Raw genomic sequence first — 13,936 nt, 5'->3', positions numbered from 1 at the left:
CATCCATCCATCCATATTATTTTTGTGATGCTTAAAAAAGGAAGCAAAGGATAGTGTTTTACTGTCTAAAATATGGATTGGGTGCCTGATCCCAGGGTTTACGAGTTCAAGCCCTGTGTGGGGCTCTGTGCCAACAGCTCAGAGCTTGGAGCCTCCTTTGGATTCTGTGTCTCCCTCTCTCTGCCCCTTCCCCTGCTTGTGCTCTGTATCTCTCTCCCTCAAAAATCAATAAACATTTAAAAAATTTTTTTACATAATGGTAGGAAGAGAACAAAATAGTTGTTCCCAGCAGTTAGGGATGGGTGGAGGGAGCACAGGAAGGTGACTATGAAGGATGTCATGAGGGAAGTCTTTGTGGTGATGGAATAGTTCTGTACTCTCTGGTGGTGGTTTTGTATATGTACACATGTGATAAAATGACATCAAGCTTTGCGTGGGCATACTGCACCAATGCAAACTTCCTGGTTTTGATATTGTCTTAAAGGTATGTAAGATGTCACATTGGGAGGGATTGGGTGGTGTGTACATAACACTTCCTTGTACTGTCTTTGTAACTTCATGTGTGCCTATAATTATTTGAAAATAAAAATGTTGGAACAAATGTAAGAGCAGGAATAAAGAGCTAATTTGAAGCCCTAGGCATTATTGTTAAGTCAGGAATGTTGAGATCAAGAGGTGAACAAGTATAGTAAGTTGCTGCGGCCAAGGTCAAAGAGGTTGTTGCCTGTTTTCTCCTCCAGGATTTTGATGGTTTCCTGTCTCACATTTAGGTCTTTCATCCATCTTAAATTTATTTTTGTGTATGGTGTAAGAAAGTGGTCCAGGTTCATTCTTCTGCGTGTCGCTGTCCAGTTTTCCCAGCACCACTTGCTGAAGAGACAGTCTTTTATCCTGTGGATAGTCTTCCCTGCTTTGTCGAAGATTAGTTGGCCGTACATTTGTGGGTCCAATTCTGGGTTGTCTATTCTGTTCCATTGATCTCTGTGTCTTTTTTTTTTTTTTGTGCCATGCCATATTGTCTTCATGATTACAGCTTTGTATAACTTGAGTCCAGAATTCTATGCCTCCAACTTTAGAAGTATAAGAGAAGGGGTCAGCAAGCCAACCATGGCAAAACAGCAAAATGGAAAGAATCTGGGTTCCTGAGGTCCTCACTGAGTCACAAAATCAAGCAACTCTCCTAGACTTCTAATGGAAGATAATACATTTTTCTCTGTTTAAGGCCACTTCACTGATAATAGAGTAATTCTTACTGGTAGAGGAGTTAAAGAAACCAACTTTGCTACCTTCCTGTGATAACATTTTTTAAAGTACAGATGTTGCATTAGGCAGCATTATCTTTGTGTATAGTTGTTTCTCTAGAGATGTGTGTAGGAATCAAATTGTTGCATCATAGAGTGTGAGTATCTTCAACTTTACTACATATTTTATCAATACTAAGAGGCCATCTAATGTAAGTTGCACCAAAATTGCTATCATTTAGAATCTTAAGATGCTGACAGTTAATAAAAATGAATCTGGATTTCAGAAATGTTACAATGCAGGAGGTAGGGTCGGTGGGGGGGGGGGCGTGGTGGAGGTTGAGAAGCATCTTAGAATTAATGCAGTGCAGATACCTCTAAATTCCTTTGCAAAGTGCTTGTAAAAACTTTCACTCCCACTGGCAATATAAAAACCTTGATCCTTCCAAACACCTTGATCATTTGATGATATGTTTTTTTTAATTGCAGTTCCCTAAGCACCTTTTCAAAATGTTTATAGTAGATTTATGTTCCCTTTAGTGTAAATTGCTGTTGCCTTTAAAAAATTTTTTTTTAATGTTTATTTATTTTTGAGAGAGAGAGACAGAGAGAGAGAGAGAGAGAGAGAGAGAGAGAGAGAGAGAGAGAGAGACAGCGTGAGTGGAGGAGGGGCAGAGAGAGAGGGAGACATAGAATCTGAAGCAGGTTCCAGGCTCTGAGCTGTCAGCACAGAGCCCAATGCAGGGCTCATACTCGTGAACTACAAGATCACGACCTGAGCCGAAGTTGGACACTTAACTGACTGAGCCACCCAGGTGCCCTTCTACTGCCTTTTTTTAAAACTCAATTTTGTGTTACTGACTTTAGGAGCTCTCTATATATTCTAGTTTTTCTCATATTCGGATTGTTTTTGTAGCGCTTTTTTTTGTTGTTGTTTTCTTTTATATTATTCTAATTCTCTCTCTCTGCACTAAATCCACATTCTTTTATCTGGGTTGATAACTGGTCACATCTTACACATATTTCATCTCTGTCCTTATTGAAAACTGTCTTGCCTATTCTTGACTCCAGTGTTTCTTTGTGAATTTTTAGGGTCTGCTTGTTAAGTTATATGAGAGAAAATCTTTGAAATTGCATTGATTGTATAGATTCATCCAGAACATTTTCGCCTCTATTACAGTGTATTTTCCCACCCATGAACCTGGCATATTTCTCCAAATGCTCTTATTTCATATCCTTCAATAGAGGGTTGTGTTTTTCCCCAGAAAGGACTTGGAGATCTTGCATTAGATTTATTTCACGGAATTGTATATTTTGTTTGCGACTATGAGTAAGACATTAAAAATTACATTTCCTAACTTATTATTGGTGGTGTTCAAATGCACTAATTCTATTTGTGTCTATACCCATATATTTTTTTAAATCTAATAGTTTGCATACACATATTTTCTTACATAGATAATCCTATCAAGTGCAAATGTTTCTTCAAATGTTAAGGATTTTTCCTACTATTCCTAGTTTGCTAACATTTCTTATTTTTATTAAAATTTTTTAAAATATTTATTTATTTTTGAGAGAGAGAGTGCGAGCAAGGGAGGGGCAGAGAGAGAGAGGGAGACACCGAATCTGAAGCAGGCTCCAGGCTCTGAGCTGTCAGCACAGAGCCCCACACGGTGCTCCAACTCAGGAACCACAAGATGGTGACCTGAGCCAAAATCGATGCTTAATTGACTGAGCCCCCCAGCCGCCCTACATTCCTTTTTGAAATACATGAATGAATGTGAAATTTTGCCAAATGTTTCTTCTGTCTCTGTGGGGATAGTCATCATTTTTCTCTTTTAGTAGTAATTTATATTAATACATTTTGTAATGTTACACCATCCTTACATTCCTGAAACTAGCTCTGCTTGGTTATGGCTGTCTGTCCATTTCTTATTCTGCTCATGGGTGTTCTTTACCAATGTTTTGTTTAAGATGTTTACATCTAAATCCATGCATGAGATTGATTTATAATTTTTCTTACCTGGCTTTAATATCAAGGGTTATGGGGTTTTTAAAATTTTATTTATTTATTATCTAATTTACATCCAAGTTAGTTAGCGTATAGTGCAATAATGATTTCAGGAGTAGAGTCCAGTGATTTATCCCCTACATGTAACACCCAGTGCTCATCCCAACAAGTGTGCTCCTTAATGTCCCTTACCCATTCAGCCCATCCCCCCACCCACAACCCCTCCAGCAACCCTCAGTTTATTCTCTGTATTTAAGAGTCTCTTCTTATGGTTTGTCCCCCTCCTTGTTTTTATATTATTTTTGGTTCCCTTCCCTTATGTTCATCTATTTTGGGTCTTAAATTACACATATGAGTGAAGTCATATGATATTTGTCTTTCTTTAATTTCACTTAGCATAATACCCTCTAGTTCCATCCACGTATTTGTAATGGCAATATTTCATTCTTTTTGATCGCCAAGTAATACTCCATTGTGTGTGTGTGTGTGTGTGTGTGTGTGTGTGTGTGTGTGTGTGTATCACTCTTCTTTATTCATTCATCCGTTGATGGACATTTGGGCTGTTTCCATACTTTAGCTATTGTTGATAGTGCTGCTGTAAACATTGGGGTGCATGTGCCCCTTCGAAACAGCACACCTATATCCCAAATATCAAGGGTTATGTTAGCCTTATAAAATTAACTGCCATCTCTGCTCTTTTTCTGTTCTTTTAACAATGCTCTTAAGAAAAGGATTCTATGTGGGTCAGATAATTGTTTTGTTTCCTTCTCATTCTTTTTTGTTTTGTTTCATCAAGTTCTGTGCACTTTAGGTACTGTTTCTACTTTCTTTGAATTTACTCTTTATTTTCTGGTATCCCAAGCTAGGTCTTTAGCTCATATTCTGTTTTCGCTTCTTTTGTAATATATGTATTTAAGGGTATTCATTTCCCTTGAAGTACTGCATAAACAGAATCCTGTAAGCGCTCATATTCATCCATTCACTCGTTGAACATGCCCCTGCTGTGACTCAGACAATCTTCAGTTCTCTGTGTGCACTGGGAGTACTGTAGTGAATGTAGCTCTTTGACCTCTTAAAGGTTGCATTCACAGAAGAAAAAAAGAAAATATACACACAAATAAGTCATGTCAGGTAGTCTTTGAATGATTTAGAAGCACGATTTTAAATTTGCAAATATATGGTGCGTTTTTCATGTGCCTATCCAATAGTTTGGAAGTCTTACTTTTATTTTCTTACGTGTTTTTGGAACATGGTCTAAATTCTATTGATACCTGGTTTCTGACCAATATGGGGTCCATTTTTGTAAATATTTCATGTGGGGCTGGAAGGAACTATATTCTCTAAATCTCAGGTGTAGGATTGTTAATGTTTTGCCATATTCGACTCATTTCTGCTTCTTGTGTAACCGATCTGGGCTTAACATATGCCCTGACTCTGTAGGATACTTTCACAGCCTTTACTGCTGTATGACGTTCCCAAGACAGAGTCAGTGGCATATTGCACTAAGCCAGGAGTCCTGAATGCAGGATATAGCATTCACACTATAGCACCATATCTAGTCCTTCATTCGTGGACATTATTAGTCAATCATGGAGCTTAACTCCCCAGTCCTGGCAATCATTAATTAATCAGATTTGGCTCATATAATTAAACTTTTTAAAGTTTTGTATTTATCCTGAGAGGGAGAGAGATAAAGCGTGAGTGGAGGAGAGGCAGAGAAAGAGGGAGACAGAGGATCCAAGCACGCCCCCCACTGGCAGTGCAGAGCCGATGCTGGGCTCGAACCCACAAACCATGAGATCATGACCCGAAACGAAGTCACCCAGGTACCCCTATAATTAAACCTTTTTTAATAAAAGTGACCGCTTTAGGGGAAGAACACTTGATATTTTGCCCTGGAAAATTTGGCTTTTTCTTGAGACGGCTTTGTCAGTGCATCTGGTAGATATATCAGAACACTGTGGATTATCTTGTGTTGGAATTAGCATTGAAAAAAGCAAATGGATGCCCTACCACATCTCCCCATCAAGCCCATGGGAGATGTTACCTATCCATGCTGCCATATTTCTCATCCAGTCTTAATCCAGCCTCAGAATCTTCCTCACCACAGTGTGCCGGACAAGACTGGCGATTGACTAGAGTTGACATGTAATGTGAAACCTTAGATCAGATTTGAATAATTGCTCCCCTTTCATCCGTGCAACTTTCATTGTTAAAATCAATAGTGGCCCTTTTCCTCCAAAGGAAAAATGGGGACATATTCTTCATATTCCTATGAAAAATGTACTCCTTTTCTCCATAAGTAATATTCTGGAAAGGGATATTAAGTAACTGTGCTGGAAAGAGAATCTTAGTCATGTACTAGAAACAACCAAAGATAGCAAAATCTAATTTCCAAGGATGAAGTTCAAAAAAAGAACAAAATGCAATTCAGCACGGAGAAATATGCATGCTGTCTCTTCCCAGTGGTGAGGGTGATAATCTGAAACGGATATTAAAAGGGCATAAGACATCTGGACATCAGAATTGCTGAAACCGAGGGGGGAGCATGCCGACTCACTGGGGCTGAGTATAAATCCTTCTCCAGAGAAGATGAGGGACAAAGATAGGTGTGAAGAAGCATCACATCGTAGTGGGAGAACAGGGATCCCTCGATGAGGCCAGCTGAGCACCAGCTGGGTCGACCTTTCCATCTTAGGCAGTTTCTATATCAGCACATCCTGGATTGGCTTCCAGAACTTCACTAGGTAGTAAAGGACAGGAAGAAGGGTGAAGGGAACATGGGACGAATTTGAGAAGAGAAAACGGAAGCATGCAACATCCATTATGTCCTTGACTGAGTACTTAAGGAAGACCAAAAGACACGAGGCAGTTGTAGTTCATCAAGTGAGAGTGAAGATTAGATATTTCTGGGGATAATCATGCAGTGAAAGGGGTCTTCCTTGAAAAACAGGAACTGAATTAGAGGAGAAATATTCATGTCCCTGCCCATCTAGGGTAGCAAGGGAAGCAGGAAGCAATAAATACAACATCTTTTCTTGGGGCCTTCAAAGTACATCCAGAACAGCCGTTACTCAATAGCCCAGTCTCAGAATTAGATTGAGGCGTGGGCCCCCTTCTTCTGTCTCTAGTTTCTCCATATTTCATGATGTATTTTTGGAAAAAAAATACTTTTAATGATGCCAACTTGCCTCCTTTCAGCACATTAAAAAAGGGAACGATTGGCTGAGGCTGTCATGATGATGGGAATAATTTTGTCGCTGTGCAATTTGGCTCTTGCTCCAAAGTGAAGTGCACATTTTCCTCCAGTATATTTTAAGCTGGAGACTTCTAAGTAAATGGGAGGTGGCTGATTTTATTTCTGTATGCAGCCAGCCTTCACTGGCACGAGCTCTGATTTGGCCCAATCAATTTTGTATTCATGCTGAGAAGCAAGTTGATCAAGTTCAAGGAACATCTGTATGCATTTATCTGGATTGGGTGCAAACATGGGAGCTGCTCCCCTGAAAGGTTCCCAGCCCTCCAGTGACGGCTGCAAGACTCCTGGACAATGACCTTTACAACTCTGGCAATTTCACTCCATCTTTAAATAACCACGGTGGCTCTTTAATGCACCATCTTCTTTGTAATTTATAAGGTTGTTTTTAGGAGTCTAGCTCTGGCAAGTTTGAGAGTTTATTAAGTAAATCTTCATTAGCTGGTTAAATGATCTCCAAAAAGTTATCCAACTGAGTGTGCCAGTGTCGGGTCATCAACCCATATATTAACACGACATTTCCATAGGCACATCTGTCTTGGTCTTCCCTTTCTTTTTATTTCCCCTCTCCTACTGCCATAAATTTTGTGTGCCAGCAGCTCTATGGCTCGAAGAGGGTTGTAAACATCTTCTTGTTCAATTACATCAGGATTTTTCCCTTTATGTCAGCAATTAAATTTATGAGCAAAAAAAAAAAAAAAAGAGTTTACTCTCTAAAACCTAAAGAGGCACAGTCAAGTTCAAAGTAAATAAAAACAGAATGCAATCAACATATAGTTGTAGAGTATAAACAAGGCAGTGGAATCCAAAAGACCTGGCTTCAAATCGTAGTGCCACCAACTGGCTGATTAATTTGGAGGGGAGGGGACTTATCCTTACTCCCTAAATTATAGTTTCCTCCTTTGCAGCGTGGCATGCATGATTGCAATTTCATAGAACTTTTGGGAGAATTAAATGAGATGAAGTACATGAATCGGGCTGTGCAGAAATGGTCAGTCCCTTTGTCTTTTCCTTCTCCATTTGCATAGCAGGCAAGCTGATTGGGTACACGACCTATGGTGTATATAATTTTGTTTATCCAAGGCCGGGGATACAGTAGGTGCTTAGCAAATATTTAACGGAAGGATGAGTGAGTAAGCCAGTTAGCGAAAGGTATTGGGTTTGATTCTTACTCTTGGTTTGGGCAGTGTAGGTTCGGGCAATCTCAATGGATTGAGGCCTTGCTACCCCACGGATGGTCCTCGTCAGTGGCACACGGGCATCACGCATGGCCCTCCATAGTGCAACTGAGTCAGAATCTGCCTTAAAGTTTTTTTTAAAACTGCCACTTTACATTTGTTTTTAATTTTTTATTTTATTTTAATTTAATTTAATTTAATTTTATTTTTTGCTTTTTAAAGAACTCAGATATAACTGACGTATTATATTACTTTCAGGTATACAACATAATGACTCAATATATGCATTGCCAAATGATCACCACAATAAGTCTAGTTAACATCTGTTGCCACTCATAGTTATAATTCTTTTTATTTTTGTGATGCCTTTTAACAAGATCTCAGGTGACTTGTGTGTACATTAAAGTTTGAGGAGTGCTGGGTTAGAGCCCTTAATTATGAAGCCAAGATTATGAGTTGGTTTCCCAAATCCGCTCTGTCGATGACAGACCATCTTGACCTTGCATTTGGTCTTGAAGGGATCCTGGTGTGGGAACACGGATGAATCTGTGCCAACAAATCCTTCCTACAACAGAGTGGGAGAAACAGCCGTGGTCATGACAGGTCACCAGGATCAGATTTCCCCTTCATCTGTTGTATTGTAATATCCTCTTAAGTGCTATACTTATATCCAAATCCAATCCAAAGCATGCCAGTGACAGCTAACATCCACTCCTTACGTGGGTCTCGCAGCCACCCATTTGGCGGCTGAGGCTTGGCAGGTCCAGTCACTAATTGGCAAAGGTCACAGAGGTAGAAACGGATATGAGACTCGAGCTCAGAGCTGTCTGATTCCAGGGGCCTTTCTCTCAACAGATCTGCTTCCCTCCCTCCCAGCCAGCCCTCCACACTGATGCCAGGCACCTTCTTAAGGTGCAGCCAGGGAGAGGTCTGCCAAACAGCCTGATGCTGTTTTTTTTTTTTTTTCTTGGTGTGTCTGCAACGCAAGAAGGCAGACACCCATACCCAGCAATGGCTCAGTTGGAACACAGGACCCTCCTCTGTGTACCCTCTCCTTGCTCTGCCTTCCTTGCTTCATCTGCTTCTGCCCTCCCTTGCAGCTCTGTGCCTCAGCACTTTTCTGATCAGCCCAGCTTCTGTGTACTTGCTCAAGCGGTCCCTCCACCTCGGGGGCCCCTTCCCCCACTCACCCACCTGGCTGACACATGCAGCCAGGCATTTAAAGGTCTCTCTCCCCAGTATTGCTCTCCCTGATGTCCCTAGGTAGACCTGAATTCTTTCTCTTTGGATCATTCTCAAAATAGCTTTTGTGCAATTAAAAAAAAAAAAAAGTGATTTGCTTCTAAGTTCCCCTTTCCTGCTGATCTGTGAACTTGAGGAGCAAGACCCCACAAAAGGCTGTGCGGTTCAGAGCACGGTGCTGGTGCCAGACCTGGCGGGATGCGAATGCCCCAAGCTGCATGACTTTGGGCAGGATACTTAAACTTCTCTGTGCCTCCGTTTTCCCTTCTGCAAAGTGGAGATCCTCAGAGTCTCTACCTCTTGGGTTTTTGTGAGCACTAACCTAGTTAATACAGGCTTAGAATGGTGCCTGGCACGTAGTAGGTTTCGTCTTCCCACCCCAGCCACCTACGCTGTGCGCGTTCAGAAAGTGATGTTCCAATGGATGAATGAATGTCTCGGGGGCTGCCTTCATTGTCTCTCTCTCTGGCCAGGAAACTCCTACATACGTTTTAAAGCTTTAAGAATGGAAAAACGTTTGCCCAAAAAAGTCTCTGTCTCCTTAGTATTTCTAATCTCTTCCCACACATCTTTTCCTGATACAGGAACCTACCTTTGCATCCCTTCATCTTCACTCCCCGGTTGTTTGATTAATGATGGTATCAGTACATTCCTACCCTCATCCCTCACGCTTTCCTAAGTCTGTATGAAAACATGCAATTTGCAGAGCTTCTACCCTGTTCGGATAACGAGCAGCCTGGGCTGTGCCCCCAGAGCAGGTCGAGGCGTGACCACAGGTGTCCGCTCCATGGCCTCCTGAAATGATAGGCGGGCTCTGCTGGCTGCATGCAGGTGTATCTGCTGCACCGAACAGCTGGCCTTTATTTCTGTCCATGCTTCCTCTCTCTTCATTTTGAAGGGAAGACAGCCTGTCAAAGCAAACCCGAAGGCGTACTAGCTGCAAGGATTTGAAAGGGCAGGGTTTATATTTTTCTTTGCTTTCCTGGGGTTCTCTGAAGAAGCACAGAGCTATCTTAGTGTTTGGAAAGAGGCGATGTAGCATGGTGGTAACCACAGAGGCTGACTAACCTTGGTTTGAAACCGAAACCTGCTACTTACTGGCTGGGAAGTGTTGGGTAAGTGCTAGAACCTCTGTGAGCTTCAATTCGTTTTTGCCTTTTTTTCTAAACTATAAAACGGTTCTAATTTGTAAGCAAATAGACTTCAGAAGTTAATTCATCATACAAAATACCTAGCACTATGTCTTACCCATAGTCAGAGCTCAGTCTGATTATTTTCAAGCATATATATGTGTATACACGCACACACACACACATGCACATATAATCACATGTTCTCTTGACACTTAATCAATTCCATTTCTCTTTAATTTAAATATCTTTTGCATAATAACTGCATAATATATGTTTGAACAAATGGATGGATAGAATGAATAGACTCGTGAGAGAAACCGTTTTTTGTTGTACGTACAACCCATGTGTCAGTCAGGATGAGCTAAGTTACACTGTAGTAACAAACAGCCCCACCTGTCCATAGCTTGAGCAGAAATCTATCCTGGGTCAGCCAGGAGTTTTCCTCCTGTCTCTGGGACCCATATAGATGAAACAGCCAGTCTGGAGTGTTGCCAGCACCATGGTCGGGGGGAAATGTGCATGGAATATCACATCCTGGGTCTTAACGTTTCCACTCAGAAGTGACACGTTATATTTCTGCTCAAGTTTTGTTTGAGAAAGCGAATCACATGCCCATATGTAACCTCAAGAGGGTGAGGAGGTGCCCTTCTCTAGGTGCCCCTGGTGAGAGCCGGCAGCGTCTGGTGGAAAGCACTACCCGACGAACCTGTCACACTCTTGTACCCAGCAGACCTCAGCCCATTTTTCGGGTTGTCATCACTAGATGGTATGCAGATGACTAGCTGTATATTAAGACCCCATTTATAAGTACAAGCCATGTAACATTGCAAAGAGAGTGATTAAACCATAATGCCACTAAGTGCTCTTTCTAGGGCTAGCAAAATATGTAAAGGCATTATACAGAGAGTATCACGGCTACATTTCCCTATGCAACAGAGAGCCTATTTACAGCTCAGTTCTGACAGAAGAATAACTACTTCTTCTCACCCAAACACAGTAACCAGCCCTCACTGAGTTCCACAAAAGAATATTAATTCTGCAGGAAAGAATCTAATGCTAAAGAGGACAGAAGTACAGCAATAGGGCGCTTGGGTGAGGGAGCTGATGGGGGAGAGAGAGAGAGAGAAAGGGAGAGAGGGAGGGAGAGGGAGGGAGGGAGGGAGAGGGAATGAGCTATAATACTGCAGCACAATGGGAGGAAATAGCGTCTGCCACAGAAATAAACTACTACGAGTAAATTCAGAACAAAGCTTAGGGCTTTAGAATAAAAGCAAGACGTGATTATTCCAACATAGAATAAAATGATGTGGGGCTCCGATCCCTCAAACCAGACCAGGATAATTCTCCTAGGCTCTCTGATAAAGGGTTCTCGTCACTTCCTTAGCAAAGGAGAACTGGAGGCTGAGATCAAGTTGGAGTGTCTGCTTAATCCGTATCTCCTTTGGAATGTCCACTTGTCATAGTCCTTACCTGATAGACAGCACTATTTGTACTGTATGATCTACCCTTGTGGTTACAGCTAATCGGACCAGGGTGAGTCCATTTAATCCAAGATGAAGCAATTCAGAGTCTTGTCTCAGCCAATCGGATTTGTTTCTCAAGATTCTAAAGTAAGACAAAGAGAAGATACCTAGGCCACTTAGGCTTTGACTTCTGTAGTGTTTATTCATTCATTCAACCAATTTTTATCAAATGCCCACTTGGGGACACAGGGCTCCCAAATCCAGACTTCACAGAGTCCATTCCCGTTCCACATGACTGTCCTTAATTCGATGTCCCTGGTTATTTATTGAGATTGATAGAAGCATATGTCAACCAATTTGATGGTTCTCCTCCCACAGTCATGCTGTATTATTCCTAATTATTCTGCCATTTTAATAAATTTAAAATTTTAACATTAAAAAAAATTTCCAGGTAGGTACCATTCCATAGAGACATCTGACTTGAGAAGCTGTCTTCTGATCTATTTCAGTGGGAGAATGCAGAGGAGGGAAGAACTCAAGACACCCCACTAGATCCTCTAACTTCCTTACAGAACTCTGCCTTCATTGTTTACCCCCGCGTGTTCTGTGTTCCCTGCGCATGAGGGAGCTTCCGGTTTCCCATCCCCCACTCCCTGTCTATCACAGAGCACGTGCACGCACAACTGCTGGCAGGTGCTGTGGACGTGTGAGAAATGCACAGAGACAAAAGCTAAAATTGGTTGTGCAGAATGCATTAGAGCGAACCCCTGCAGTGGCTGTCAGAAGCTTACACCCCAGATTTTCTGGGGGAGTTCCAACTTAAAATAGCCTGTCTTGCTATCCCCACAGACACTTATTTTTGGCAGATTGTGCATCCCAATTTTTGGTTTAGGAAACACTGTCACTTTACATATACTACACACCCAGACGTACTCTGGAAAGGGTCCTAATCCAGCTGGATTAAGTCACTTTCTCAGTGAGAGAGGCACTGCTCTTGTCTTAATGATCTCCAGATTCCTAGAAATAGCCCCTGTATAATGACTGCCCTATACAATGGTTTTCTAAGGGTCCCAAAATTGCCCCCAGATTAAAACCTTGTTTCCCAACAGTGCCATCAGTAACAGGCCTGTAGTTAATAGTGTTCACAGTAGCTGGAATCACTAAGTAATGCTGCCTAATGTGTCTTTTCTATCTCTTCAGGGCACATAATAGATGCTCATTAAAAGACTGATGAGTCAGGGCACCAGGGTGGTGCAGTAGGTTGAGCGTCCAACTTCAGCTCAGGTCATGATCCTCATGGTTCATCAGTTCGAGCCCCACATCGGGCTTTGTAGTGAGAGCGTGGAGCCTGCTTGGGATTCTCTGTCTCCCTCTCTCTGCCCCTGCCCCTCCCCACTCTCTTTCAAAAATAAACAAACATTTAGGGGCACCTGGGTGGCTCAGTCGGTTGAGCTTTCTACTTCGGCTCAGGTCATGATCTCGTGGTCCGTGAGTTCAAGCCCTGTGTCAGTCTCTGTGCTGACAGCTTGGAGCCTGGATCCTGCTTCAGATTCTGTGTTTTCCTCTCTCTCTGCCTCTCCCCCACTCATGTTCTTTCTTTCTCAAAAATAAATAAACATTAAAAAAATTTAAAAAAGAAGATTGATGAGTCAGGTGTCCACGCATTAAATGGAATCTTTGAACTGATGAGGCAAACCCCACATACAGACTCTGCTCTTTCTTTCACCTTCCTCTATTGTGGTCATCCTTGGTTCTGTGAATGTGGCTGACCTCAATTCCTGCTTCCTTTTATCTTGCAGTCTTGACCACGTTCATTTTTAGATCTCTGTAAGCTTCCTGGTCAACGAGTCCCATTTTGGTAGTCATGGCTCTTTGGGGTCCTAAGAACAACACCGAGAAGTCAAAAATTGTTGCACTTGGACAGGCAGGTTTTTTTCCCTATGCACAGAGAATGCATCACGCAGACATTTGGGGACCTCTGTTGCTGTGTGTATGAGAAGCATTTCTGACCAAGGCATTTATAGATCATAAGGAGCCCCAGGATAGCACATACAGTCTTTTTCTGGGAGCATCCTTCCTCAAAATTTCAGCCCTCCCTGTACCCATATATCATCATAGGAAAGAGAATGGGGAGAATGCTATTGAGGTTGCTAAGGAGAGTCAAGAATGCTCACCTTCTAAGCTCTGTTTGCTGTGACATGGAGACATACGTTCTCGTTGGTGCATCAGCCCTCAGAGACCCAAATGGTAGAGGATATCATAGCATATGCACCCAGACAATATTAAAATTATTTCAGTTTTTAAAATTTTTATTCACTTTATTTATTTTTTTAATTTCAATTTTTTAACTTACATGCAAGTCACTTAGCGTATAGTGCAACAATGATTTCAGGAGTAGATTCCCTAATGCCC

The 13,936-nt window shown here is 41.7% G+C and overlaps 1 long non-coding RNA gene across 1 annotated transcript; it reads right to left on the bottom strand.

Annotated features, from left to right (window-relative positions):
* Positions 1-8,020: 8,020 nt before the first annotated feature.
* On the bottom strand, positions 8,021-12,084 carry LOC122234688. The gene is made up of 3 exons (XR_006212596.1): positions 11,984-12,084; positions 11,532-11,666; positions 8,021-8,251 (listed from the first exon to the last, which is right to left on the bottom strand). It is a non-coding gene; the product is annotated as an uncharacterized LOC122234688 (long non-coding RNA).
* Positions 12,085-13,936: the final 1,852 nt, after the last annotated feature.

This window comes from Panthera tigris, chromosome E3 (genome assembly GCF_018350195.1).
Source record: "Panthera tigris isolate Pti1 chromosome E3, P.tigris_Pti1_mat1.1, whole genome shotgun sequence".
Lineage (NCBI taxonomy): Eukaryota > Metazoa > Chordata > Mammalia > Carnivora > Felidae > Panthera > Panthera tigris.
Note: the sequence above shows the minus strand (reverse complement) of the source record. Positions and strands in the feature narration are given on the sequence as shown.